This window comes from Rattus norvegicus, chromosome 4 (genome assembly GCF_036323735.1).
Source record: "Rattus norvegicus strain BN/NHsdMcwi chromosome 4, GRCr8, whole genome shotgun sequence".
Classification (NCBI taxonomy): domain Eukaryota; kingdom Metazoa; phylum Chordata; class Mammalia; order Rodentia; family Muridae; genus Rattus; species Rattus norvegicus.
Window position 1 is genome coordinate 60,546,459 of NC_086022.1, and position 13,380 is coordinate 60,559,838.

The 13,380-nt window shown below is 45.1% G+C and overlaps 1 long non-coding RNA gene across 1 annotated transcript; it reads right to left on the bottom strand.

The window, feature by feature from the left end:
• Positions 1 to 4,814: 4,814 nt before the first annotated feature.
• On the bottom strand, positions 4,815 to 12,484 carry LOC134486746 (uncharacterized). The gene is made up of 3 exons (XR_010066120.1): positions 11,968 to 12,484; positions 6,681 to 7,052; positions 4,815 to 5,171 (listed from the first exon to the last, which is right to left on the bottom strand). It is a non-coding gene; the product is annotated as an uncharacterized LOC134486746 (long non-coding RNA).
• Between the last annotated feature and the right edge of the window lie 896 nt (positions 12,485 to 13,380).

Sequence of the window (13,380 nt, forward strand, 5' to 3'; positions counted from 1 at the left end):
GCCTTCTTGGGTTTTCTTGGGAGAGACACATGATTTAAAGGGGAACACTAACCTTTCAATTAAACGCAGCTAGTGTTTTTACACTTCTAGTGATTCAAGCTGACTGGTGAATGGAAGAGAAATGAGCTTCAGACACAAATTTGCTGTCTCTGGGTAGCAAAACACAAGATCTAATTTGAGACTCTGTAAAACTGCTTTTTAAGGTACGGGCGGAAAAGGATGGCTCGGGTACAGAGTACAGAGCGTACAGACCCAAGATAAAGGGAAGCTATCTCATCCTGGGATCGACATTTCATTCTTGGGAAGGGTTTACATTCATTTCCCCTTCGGGACGACTTGATAATCTTTGTGGAAGCTTTCTCGCTTTCTCTGTTGGAGGAGGAAAAAAAAAAAAAAAAAAAAAAAAGCCAGCTTTTTTTTTTTTTTTTTTTTTTTTGAGTCAAGCTCCTGGCTCTGTCTTAGTGGAGGTATGGTGCCCTCTAGTGGTGGAATAAGGAGTAGGAGTTGCAGGTACGTTTTCTTAATTTTCTCAGTTTGGTCAACACATCACCCCCCCCCCCCTTAATTAATTTACTTATTTATTTTAAATCCCGATCGCAGCTCCCCTTCCTCCTCTCCTCCAAGACACACCCTCACAAGCCCCTCGTCCCACAGCCCTCTCTGCTTCTCTAAGGAGAAGAGGAAGTCCCCCCTTAGGTACCACCCACCCTGGGACATCAAGTCACAGCAGAATTAGGTACATCCTCTCCCACTGAGACCCAGCAAGGCAGTCCGGCTAGGGGAAGGTGATTTAATGGCAACAAAAAAAAATCAGAGACATCCAGCCTCACTCCGAATTGTTAGGGGAGCCACATGAAGAGCAAGCGGCATCTGCTGCAAACAGGGACCCTAAGTCTAGCCCTTGCGTGCTCTTTGGTTGGTGGTTCAGTTTCTGTAGGTGCCCACGGGCCGAGGTTAGTTGAATCTGTAGGCCTTCCTGTGGTGTCCTCGACTCCTTCAGCTCCCTCAATCCTTCCTTCAACTCTTCCACAGACTCCCTAAGCTCCGCCTGATGTTTGGCTGTGGGTCTCCGCATCTGTTTCCATTCACTGCTGGATGGAGCCTCTCAGGACAGCAGAGCAGTGTATCACTAATATTGTCAGAGGTTGGCTTTCTCCTGTGGGATGGGTCTCAGTCGAGCCAGTCCCTCAGTGTCAGCTCCATCTTGCTGAGAGCAGACTGTGTATGAGGGTTTGTGTTAAGGATGCCCTGACATCCAATAGCTTTTTTTTTTTTCTTTCTTTCTTTTTTTTTCTTTTTTTCGGAGCTGGGGACAGAACCCAGGGCCTTGCGCTCCCTAGGCAAGCACTCTACCGCTGAGCTAAATCCCCAACCCCTATCCAATAGCTTTTATGAAGAGCTCACACGGTTGGACTAGACAATGGTAACTGTGGAGTCCCCTCTCCTCATTGTCATAGTAGTCAGAACAAGAGAGCTCTAGCCAGATCTGGAGGGACGGAGCAAAAGAATATTTCAATTTTTTTAAAAAAGAAAATGCTCATTGGCTTTTTCTTTACTTAATGTAATTATATGTTTATTGTAGAAATTTTAGGAAATGCAACTGAGATTTTTAAAAATTATTCCCCCGTTCCTTCACCCAGAGACAATCAGTTGGAGGTGCATAATTTAACTTTTAACCAAACATTGCTCATGTTTCAGAATCTCATTAAATCACTTAATATATTTTGAAATGTTTCCTGTTACTAAATACACAGACACGACATGATTACCCCTTTTAAAAGTAGTAACTGGTACATGGCTAAAAAACCCCACTAGTATTCAGTCTGTGAGAAAGAGATTTATTTGGGGGAGAGTTTATATCGTTATAACATTAATTTGGGTCTCCTCAACTAGATTTTGGTAGATCATTTAAGTCTGTGTTGCCAAGGTCAGTGTTACCATTTTTATCAGAGGCATCTACACCACAATTTGAAGATTTATTTCTTTTACTTGGATATTTTTATTTATTTATTTATTTTGATATTTTTATTTTTTTAAAGTTAATGCACAAAGGTGTGCATTTGTTTCTGGAGTTTTCATACCTACGTGTTATTTTGGTTTTCTCTTTATCCATCGCTCTCTAGCTGTCCTCCCTCATCCCCTCCCCCCTCTCAGTTTCTCCACACATAGGCTCTGCTCTCCTAAACCATGCATTTCATTTCTCTGCCCCACTTAAGATCTCTTCCTCTCCTGTTCACACACTATCCTTTTCTACTTCCATGACTTACACACACACACACGCACACACACACACACACACACACGCACACCCCACAGTTTATATATGTGACAAAAACACCCAGCATTTGTCTTTCTGAGTCTGGCTGACTCTGTGTAGCATACTGACTCCAAATTGCTTCCCTGCAAATCTCATTTCATGTTCTTTATCACTGAATAAAATGTAGCTGTACCACATTCTTTACCCATTCATCTTCCGGTGGACACCCAGTCGGTCCATTTCTCACCTCTTGTGAGTACGGCAGCAGTAAACATGGATGTACAAGGCTCTCTGCCACCCTGGGTTGGAATGTTCAGATATGCGTCCAGGTATAAGTTCAGTAGCAGCAGAGTGAGGCTGTGTGGCAACTAGGAAGCTTTATCTGTGGTGATTTTAATAGGTGTGGCCCCCATAGGCTCATGTGTATGAATTCTTGGACCAGAGGGAGAGGCAGTATTTGGAGGTGTGGCCCTGTTGGAGTAGGTGTGGCCTTGTTGGAGGAAGTGTGTCGCTGTGGGGATGGGCTTTGAGGTCTTACATATGTTCAAGGTACATGCAGTGTGGTAGACAGTGTTCTCTTTGTTGCCTGTAGATCAAGATATAGAACTCTCAGCTCCTTCTCCAACAGCGTGTCTGCCCGGTAGCTGCCATGCTTCCTACCATGATCGTCATAGACTAAACCTCTGAAACTGTAAACCAGCCTGAATTAAATGTTTTCCTTTAGAAGAGTTGCTTTGGTCATGGGGTCGCTTCACATCAATGAAACCCTAACTAAGACACACTTCCCCCAGCAGTGTATAAGGATTCTCTTTCCCCACAGCCTTACCTGCGTTTGTTTTCTGGTGATGGCTATTCTAATTTGCAAGTTACCATTTTAATTAGCAATTTCTTGATGACTTAAGTATAGCTGTACCTTTTATTTATGTAGCAGTTGTCATTTCGGAGGCTTACTGCCTCCCTCTGCTAACCTGGGCCTAGGCCTGGAAGCATCCAGCCTCTGTACAGTCTAATCTAGGCCCAGGATGTTTTCAGCCTCTGAGACTTACTGCTGAATAGCTTGCCCCTTTCTAGCTCTTTCTGATCTCTGGCTGGCTGATTCAACTCAACTCTTCTCCAAGCTGACTGATCCAATCTGGCTTCTCTTGGCTTGTCTTGAATGGCTCTACTTGGCCTCGAAGTAACGCTGGCCATCTGTTCTGATCTTCCGGCTCTGTCTCCGCCTGTGTCTATCTCGCTCTCTCATCAACCTGTCTCTGTATAACTCTCTTGGGAAAACTGCCTCCTCCTTCTCTCCCGCTCTCTCTGAACTATGCCCTCTCTTGGTAGGCTGCCTCTTTAACCTGATGTTAGTGTCCTTTGCTGGGCTGTTTAACTCCAACTCAGCCCATTTTTCACCTCCGGAGGTTATTTGCTGAGCTGTCAGAGTTTCCAGAAAGCCCATGTCCGGATTTGCTTTCGCTCAGGCTGAGCGGTGTGGATCAGTTCCCTTATTCTGCAGGTGGACACCCACTTCCGCAGCACTGTGTGCAGAGGTGGTTTCCCTTCTCGCGCGTGTTTTCCGCACCTTTGTTGAAAATCGGGCACCTGTAGCTTGGTGTGTTCATCTCTAGGTCCTCGATGCTCTTTGCTTCTTAATCTTTCCTTCTTTGTTGTTGTTATCATATGCGTGTAGGCGCCGTGTGTTGTGCGAGGGGGCGTATGTGCCACATTGGGCGTATGGAGGTCCGAGGACAATTTTTGGAAGTTAATCTGCTGTTCTGCCATGTTCTAGGGTCAGACGGAGGTCGTCGAGCACTTTCACCTGCGGGCAGAACATGGTTAAAGCGTGCAGTGGCTTTCTTGGTCTCTTTGGACTGATTCTGCGTTTGAATCTATTTTTTCAGATGGCAAGAGAGCCACGCCAGCCGGCCTTTAGCTCCTATCATTTGACAGACTGGTGTCCATCTTGTGACTCTCAGCCTTTCTGTGACTTCACCACTGGAGTGCTTCTCCTGTCAGCCAGTCTTCACGTCTACAGTGAGAAGTTGAGGCCACTTACAATCAGGGGTTATTATTGAGAGACGATTACTCAACTCTGAAAATTTGCTGGTCACTTCTGTGGTTGCTTGGATTATTTTTTACTTTCTCTCCCCCATTGGTCTTTTTTTTTTTAATTAAATTTTTCCTCTCGCGATATTTTCTGATCATGCTTTTCCTCTCAGCCAACTCCTCCCAGATCTTCTTCCTGTTCAACCCCATGGTTTTTTTTTTTTCTCTCCCTTTAAAAAAACAGACAACAAAGCTACATACACATATACATACACAAAATCACAAAAACAGAAGCCGAAATATATAAACAAAAGACCAACAAGAAAAAAAGATGCCCAGAGAAAGAAGTGTGAGACAGAAAAATGTATGGAAATACCATTGATTTAGTTTTTACTTAAAGTTTTAAAAAAATATTTTATTTATTTACATCCCAAATGCTCCCTCCTCCCAGTCCCTCATCCCAGAGTTCTTCATCCCGTCCCCCTTCCCCTTCCCTCTGAGAGGGTGCTCCCCCACACACCTGGGCATCCCCCTTCCCCGGGGCATCAAATCTCTTCAGGATTTGTCACATCCTCTTCTACTGAGGCCAGACAAGGCATTCAAGGTATTCCCCTTATGCATATGTGTGCCAGGGGAGTGGGGGGGCGGGGGAGGCCTGGGACCAGCCCCTGTATGCTCTTTGGTTGGTGACTTAGTCTCTGGGAGCTCCCAGGGGTCCAGGATAGTTGACTCTGTTGGTCTTCCTGTGGTGTTGCCATCCCCTTCAGCTCCTTCAGTCCTCCCCTAACTCTTCCTTAGGGGTCCAGTGTTTGGTTGTAAGTATCTGCATCTTTCTCAGTGAGATGCTGGTAGGGCTTCTCAGAGGACAGCCATGCTAGACTCCTGTCTGCAAGCACAACATGGCATCAGTAATAGTGTCAGGGATTAATGCCTGCCCATGGGATGGATCCCAACTTGGACTGGTCACTGGACTGACATTCCTTCAGTCTCTGCTCCAGTTTTTTCCCCTGCGTTTCTTTCAGACAGGAACAGTTCTGGGTCAAAGACTTTGAAGGTGAGTTGGTGCTCTCATCCCCCCACTGTCTGTCTCCTGGAGGTGGTCTCCTCAGGTTCCCTCTCCCCACTGTTGGGCATTTCCGCTAAGGCCACCCCCATCGAGTCCTGGGAACCTCTCACATCCAAGGGACTTTCTAGAGGTTTCTCCCAACCCCCATCCCCATTGACCTAGTTTAGTGTTGGCCAACACCTCCCCAGCACGGCACCTGCCCTGAAGTGTGGTGAGTCCACTGAAGTGAACTAATTTTTTCTTCACAAGCAGGTATCAATCACAGAAGGCATCTTGGTTAGGGATGGGAGCTCATGTCTGTTTCTCCCTCTCAACACTGTGCAGGCCCTGTGCATGCTGCCATGGTCCCTGTCATGGCATCAGTATTGTATCTAGAAGACAGTTTCCACAGAGTTGTCTACCCCCTCGGGCTCTTCCAGTCCTTCTGCCTCCTCTTCCACAGAGATCCCTGAGCCTTTAACAGAGGCTTTGATTAAGACAGCCCATTCAGGACTGAGTATTCCAAAGTCTCTCCCTCTCCTCACATTGCCCAGTTGTGGGTCTCTCTGTTAATTACAATCTAAACAAAGAAGCTTCTCTGAGGAAGACCGAGTGAGGCGCTGATCTGTGGGTACAACAATAGGGTATTCTTTTGACCCTTTCTTTTAGCAGAATAATAATACTAGGTTTTCCCTGGGGCCTATGGTCTATTTAGTTTCACATTTTTTGGTTACTTTAGGTATAGAATCCATCGCTTGGAGTGGGCTTTAAATCCAAGCGGATTTGGTTGGTTACCCTGGTAACGTTTGTGCCACAGTTGCACTGGGAGATATACCAGCAGGTAGGTCTCTGCTGTAGGTTGCAGGGTCTGTAGTTAGGTGATACGGGTGATTATTTTTCGCCCCAGCAGTATGCAGAGTACCTTCCAAGACTGTGAATGCTGGTCAGCAGGAGGGAATCTTTTAGCTGGGTGCCAGCTGGATAATCAATCTCTGTCTCTCTCTGTCTCTCTGTCTCTCCCTCTCTGTGTCTCTCTCTGTGTCTCTCTCTGTGTCTCTCTCTGTGTCTCTGTGTCTCTGTGTCTCTCTGCCCCCCCCCCCCTCTCTCTCTCTCCAGATCAGGATGTCCAGCACCATACCTTTCTGCATCTCAAAAGAATGACTATGGACTAACCCTCTAAAACTCTAAACAAGCCCCCAATTAAATGCTGTCTTTTACAAGGGTTGTCTCCTCACTGCAAGGTAACAGTATATAACAATATAACAAAGACAAAATAATTATGTGACTTTTTTAAAACCTGGGAATATGGTGGATCACACTGACTTTCCAACTGTGAAACTCTCCTCCTACCTTAGTCACGGTTCCTGCTTTATTTCCATTTTAGTAGTAAATTTGCATTCATGGTCCTCTTTCCGTCGTGTTTCCACGTTGGACTCACAGTTGCAGTTTGCTGGACGGAATCATGTGAAATCTTTTTAAGATTTTAGGCTTGTACTTCCTACATTCCTGGGGACTCCATCTCACAGCAAACACCCTAATCTCCCGGCTGTTACAATCTTCCCGTCTTCTGCAGTGATTCCCAAGACTTAGGTTACAGAAGTCATGTTGTAGGGGAATCTGCTGGGCTCCACGGCTCTGTGCTTGATTGAGGTGGTTCTCGGCAGTGGTCTCTATCTGTTGCATAGAGAAGTCTTTTTCATGGGCGGCGGGGTCTATACTTATCTGTGAATATAAGGACAAATATTTAGAATGTAGTTGGGGATTGTGCTGGCTTAGTAAAGTGGTGGTTTCGGGTTCCCCTTTCAGGTCCACAGTGTACATTCTTTAAACATTTGGTAGACATTCTGGTTTTCTGCTTCACCCGCTCTCCTTTCTTCTCCATTCTGCAGTTGAACTCATCCACCGAGCGGACTGTTGTTCTAAAATGTCTACTTAGTTCTGCCTTGTATACTCTATTAGGTTCCTGTGTCCCTTTCTTTTACTGATACTGTTTTTTATCTCCTGTAAATGTGACCCTAACTGATCATCGATTTTTGTGTTTGGTGTGAGGCAGAAGCTTAATTTCATTAAAAAATTTTTTCTTTTAAAAGATAAGGTATCTTCTATGTAGCCCTGGCTGTCCTGGAACTTGCTGTGTAGACCAGGCTGGCTTTGAACTCAGTCATCTGCCTACCTCTGGCTGCTGAGTGCTGGGACGGAGGAGGTGTGTGCTATCCTACCTGGCTCCTACTTTTATTTTGTTTACACGTATTTTATCGGACAGCCTAAGCTCTCCGACTACTTTATAGTGATCAATTGATTGTTCTGATAGTCATTGTTCCACTTTCTATTCTGTCCCTGTGCCAACGCTTCCTCTTAGCAATAGCTTTATCAACGCCATGATGGCCAGAGCGCGTCCTTGTCCCTCCTTCTGACGCAAGAGGGCTCCTGCGGTACCTTCTCTGGTTTGGGGTTGGTTTTCTTTTTTTTTTCTCTTTCATATAAGGTTTAGGGAGATTTTGTTTCATAAAATTGAATCTTCAAACACCTCGAGATTTATTTTTTCTTTCTTTAACTGTCTACATTTTGAGATAATTACGGATTCACAAGAAGCTACAGAAATGGAATAGAACACCCTTCAGCCCTCTTCCCCTCCTGGCAATGGTTTCTGTAGTCATGGTTTAGTGTCAAAACTAGAGCATTGGCATTGGTACAAACCACAGACTTGCTCAGATGGGACCAGGCGCGTGCAGTCCTGGTGCACATCGCTGTGATGGTGCACATCGCTGTGACGGTAGGGCATGTGTAGATCTTCCACACCACACCCTTGTCACACAGCCATCATCTCTGCAATCCGAAGGGAGGACTGCTCCTCTCAAAGGGTTCCTCAAACTAGTCTGCCTAATGATGATACAGATTCTGTCCTTTCCTTTCCGATAAAAAATTTTAATTTTTATCTCTAACTAATAATATGCTTTGGAGACTAATTCGTGTTAGTGAAACAGCCAATTCTGTTTAGATTCTAAACAGCCAATTCTGTTTAGATTCTGAAAAGAACTTCACAGTGTGGAAATGATCAATACGCTTACTCGTTCTTCTGCTAATGGATTTCTGAATTATTTCTACTTTTCGGATTCACGAGACGGCTGAGCTGCTAACGGCACATGTTGCTTGAGGTACAGGCCTAATGACCCGAGCTTGATCTCTGGAATCAGTGGAAGGAGAGAATGGATGCCGCACATTTGTCCCTTGACCTAGAAATGTGTGCTGTCATGTGCAAGACCCTTATATACATATACACAATCACGATAATAATGACAAATAAAAATATTTAAATTTATGATCATTTCTCGTTTTTTTTTTTACTGTTTGAGACTGTACTGTGGTGAGCATGCTGGCACAGGTCTCCTTGGGGACACTTGCAGGCACCTCTCTAGGATAGGAGCTAACTGAAAAGATCACCCCGTATTTTAGTATATGAGACCAAATTGTCTTTCCACATGACTATTGCAACATACAGTCCCAGCGGTTAGAAAGAATTCATGATCACAAATAGCAGATGTTCAGAATGAAGGAGAGAGTGTCCCTTTAAATAGGATTCTTAGGATGGACTCATTAGTCAGTTGGAATTTGAGAAGAGACTTCCCAAGAGGGGAAAGAAACACGTGACTTCTGGAAGCAAGCATTCCAGACGTAAGGATCAGCAGGCACAAAGGCTCAGAGGTGGACATGTGGAAGTCACATTGAGTAGGACAGAATAGACGTGTTTGGGAGGTAGAGAGGAAAGATGCACATTGTGAAAAAAAATTGAAATCATCCGTGGGCCATTCTGCTACCAGGGGCCACATTGGTGAGGGTGACCTGTCCTGTCACCAGAGGTCATGGTGATATCTGTGGTGCAGGCTGCCTCTGAGGGCCTGGTTTGGGTCTGTGGTCTTACTGGAGTCTCTGGGCTGTGTTCACGGTCTGTGCTGGTGTCAGAAGCCATGCAGAAGCCCATGATCCATGTCCCATTGTCTGTATAGAGCAAGAAGCTAATTTTGCAGTGACATTGTTGATTGTACATGCGTAATTGAGAAAGAGGCACAGGGAAGGCATCTGTGACAATGCTAACTCCCACCCCATCCCCCAAAAGGAGCCACCTAAACAGGAAGTCATGGGAGAGAACTCTTAAACCCTTTGATAAGGATGCTACAGTTTAGCTCTCCACAGTTGATGGCTTCTGGCGGGAGTGGAGGTGGAGAAGGACTCGGTTCTATTTAAGGACCACCGAGAGTTTGACTATGCTCCAGTGAGTGTATCAAAGACATAAATTGGACTTTGTTTCTTTTTTTTTTTTTGAGGGAGGAGTTTACAACGGTGTGGGGCGGACATGGAAGGACTGGAAGATGAGTGTGATCGGGGTGCATGAATCAATAAAGGTATTAGGTTGAAAAAAATGTAATCATGGTGAGCAAAACAAACTTGACATTTAATAAAATGCCCATCTAAACCACAGTGTGATTAGTTTAGAGCGAGCTGTTCCCCTTGTCGCTGCCTTCCTCTCATCACCCCCCAAACTCCCACCTGCTCTGCAGTCACTGGCAGACAATCCCTGCCTCATCCTGATCTGAAGCCATTTTCTAAAACATTCTTTCTCACCACATATCTGCCTGCTTTGCCCACTCTAGAAAACATGATTAAAATGGAACTTTCCAGAGTCTGGCTTCTCTCGTTCATCGTGTCTGGGACATAACCAGACCTGCCCCTCCCATTCCACTGCGTACATATTTCGCTATGTCTGTATGCCACGTGTCTTGCTGTTGGTGGGCCCTTGGGCTGTTTTAGTTCTGGACTACAGTGCATAAAACCATATGCACTGCTCAAGTCATTGTATGGATGTATGCTTCTCCTTTTGGGTGGAGATCACACACGTCTAGGTGAATTGTATGGCCTAAGTATGTTTGAGCTAAAGTGTAGTTAAATTCAGTGTCTTCTCATTGGTCCCTGCCCGACTCTCTGCGCGCGCGCGCGCGCGCGCGCGTGTGTGTGTGTGTGTGTGTGTGTGTGTGTGTGTGTGTGTGTGTGTGTGTGTGTATGTGTGTTGGGGGGGCGGCACATGTGGAAGTCAGAAGTCCATGTTATGTAACTTCCTCCCACACACTTCACTGTTTTGGACCGGAATCTTGCATCAAGCCTAGAGCTCACTGATTCAGCAAACTCTCTGGCCAGCAAGCCCCAAGGATCCTCCTGTCTCCACCCGCTCAAGCGCTGGGATTCTAGGCCATCACTTCTGCACCTGGCTTTAACGTGGGTGCTGGGGAGGTGAACCCAAGGAGCCATCTCTTCTCTATGGTCATTGTAAGTAGAAAAAGCAAGGATACTATTATATCGATTTTTTTGTTTCAGCTCCATTGTGTGGGGTATACATTTAGATCCAATGTTGGAAACATATATTCTAAGTTGTTACGTTTTCCTGATGATTCCGTTTTCATTGTGTTTTGAGCTTCACTTGCTTCATTTTACCACTTTTCACTCCCAGTCCACTCTATGCGAGTAGTTGAGCAATTGTTGCTTACATTTGCATCTATGAGTCTCACTATCTTTTCAGGCCCTTCACTATCCACACTTCATTTGCCTTTAAATGTCAGGGCTCCGGATAGCTGGTTCTTTTTCTAAAAATGCAACTAAAAGTTTTAAGTTATATTTCCCTCTGCACGCACGTTCTAGAATAGTTTTTATGCGGGGAGCAGACGAAGTCCAGAGGGAATGTGTATTAGCCTTCCCTGGGTTGAAGTAAGGATGTTGAAGAATGGTTGGCCTTCGGCTGAAACCAGTGTGGGCGAAGTACCAACTTCCTGCCTGGATGCGACCTGAGCCTGAGCTTCCTGCAAGGCTTCCTGGTCGTTAGCTAACCTCGGTCCTCCTCATATGTACTGTATAATGAATGCACTGTGCTTCCGGGCAGCTGTTGCTACATCTCCACAGAGGGCATGGCCCACCCAATACCAGCTTCTCTGTCATTTCTGTATTTCCTGCCACCCCACTTAGGTCAATCCCAAAGTCATGCAGGTCATAGTAGTTTTAGCATTTATGTTAAGACCAGTAATTTCTTTTGATGTTTTTGTTTGCATATAATAGGAAAATTGAAGGATTTGTGGGTTTTTTTTTTTTAAAGATATAATCTTGCTATGTAGTTCAGGTTGGATTTGAACTTGTAATTTTCTTTTTTCTTTTATTTTAAAGACTTGTTAATTTATTATATATGAGCATTATATATACTGTAGCTGTCTTCAGACACACCAGCCGAGGGCATCAGATCTCATTACAGATGGTTGTGAGCCACCATGTGGTTGCTGGGAACTGAACTCAGGACCTCTTGGAAGAACAGTCAGTGCTCTTAACCACTGAGCCATCGCTCCAGCCCTAAACTTGCAATTTTCTTATCTAAGCTTCAAAATGTAGGGTTACATGCATGTGCCACTATCCACTTTTAAAAAGAAAACTTTTTAAAGATTTTTTTTGTGAGTTTCACATCATGTACCCCAGTCCCACTCATTTCCCCGATCCCTTGTATCCACCCTCTGCCCTTGCAACCTCCTCACTGTCTTAGTGAGGGCTCCATTGCATGACCAAGACAACTCTTATCAAAGACAACATTTAATCGAGGCTCACTTACCATTTCAGAGGTTCAGCCATTATCATCATGGAGTCAATGAGGGTGGGGCATTCCTATTCAAACCATCACATTCCACTGCCTGGACCCCATAGGCTTTTGGTCAGATCTTAACGCAAAGCAGCATTCAGTACAACTTCAAAAGTCGCCATAGTCTATAAAATCTCAAACTTGCTTAAAAGTCCAAAATTCAAGATTGTCTTCCGAGAGTTGTACGATCTCTTAACTGTACTCCCCTGTTGAATCAAAATCAAAAACTTCACATACTTCCAACATATCATGGCACAGGATCTACACTGCCATTCCAAAAGGGAGCACAGTGAGGAAACACTGGACCAAAGCAAGATGGAAAACCAGCTGGGCAAACACCAAGCTCTGCACCCTCATGTCTGATGTTAGCTCTCCAGCTCCTTTGAGCTTTGTTGACTGTAACATTCTTCTTTCTCTTGGGCTGGTTTCATCTCCTGTTTGCACCTTTTCTCATCAGGTCTCCCGTGGCTACAGCATCTCTAACATCAGGTCTCCCGTGGCTACAGCATCTCTAACATCAGGTCTCCCGTGGCTACAGCATCTCTAACACCAGGTCTCGCGTGGCTACAGCATCTCTAACATCAGGTCTCTAACATCATCTTGGGACCTCGAAGGCAGTAGACTGCACATTCACGGCTTCTAGGCAGGGACACCCCTGCCACACACCTGGCTTCAGCCACCTTTCTTAGTCATGAAGGGAGCCCCCATAATCCCTTCCTCCGGTTCTTGACTCTAAAGCCAGGACCATGTGGACAAAGCTGCTTGCTGTGGTTGCAACATGGCCGCCTTGTTCGGTTACATCTGCATCAGCTTTCTGAGTTTGACCTTGCTCTGTAGACTGACCTTGAACCCAGAGATTTGCACACCTCTGTCTCCTGAGTTCTGGCATTAAGGGTGTGTACCACCAAGTGTTCTTTAATTCCACACAGTGGAAGCTTAGCCGAGTGGGATCTTGCTCTGGGATCACCACTCTCTTTATTCCCTTTAACATCTTTAATCTGGAACTCAGGATTTAACTCTATTCTTTCTGTAAATCTCTGTAAATCTTATAAATCTTTGTAAGTATAGCCATTAATAACCACATAGCACAGCCCACACTAGGCTGTTCTGAGATTTCCTTTGCCAGTGCAATTAATCCAAAACTCCTCATTTTAGCTTCAGGTGAATTCTTCAGACAAGGGCAAAAAGCAGCCACATTTTCAACATACTATAGTTCTCCTCTGAAACCTCTGGAGCCAGGCCCCCATGGTTCAAATTACCCTCAACACCGCTGTCTTTCATGCGTCTACTAGGATGGCCTGTTAGGCATTGCGTAAAGTATTCCACTGCTTTCCCAGCCCACAGTTCCAAAATCCACATTTTTCTAAATAAAAGCATGGTCAGTCC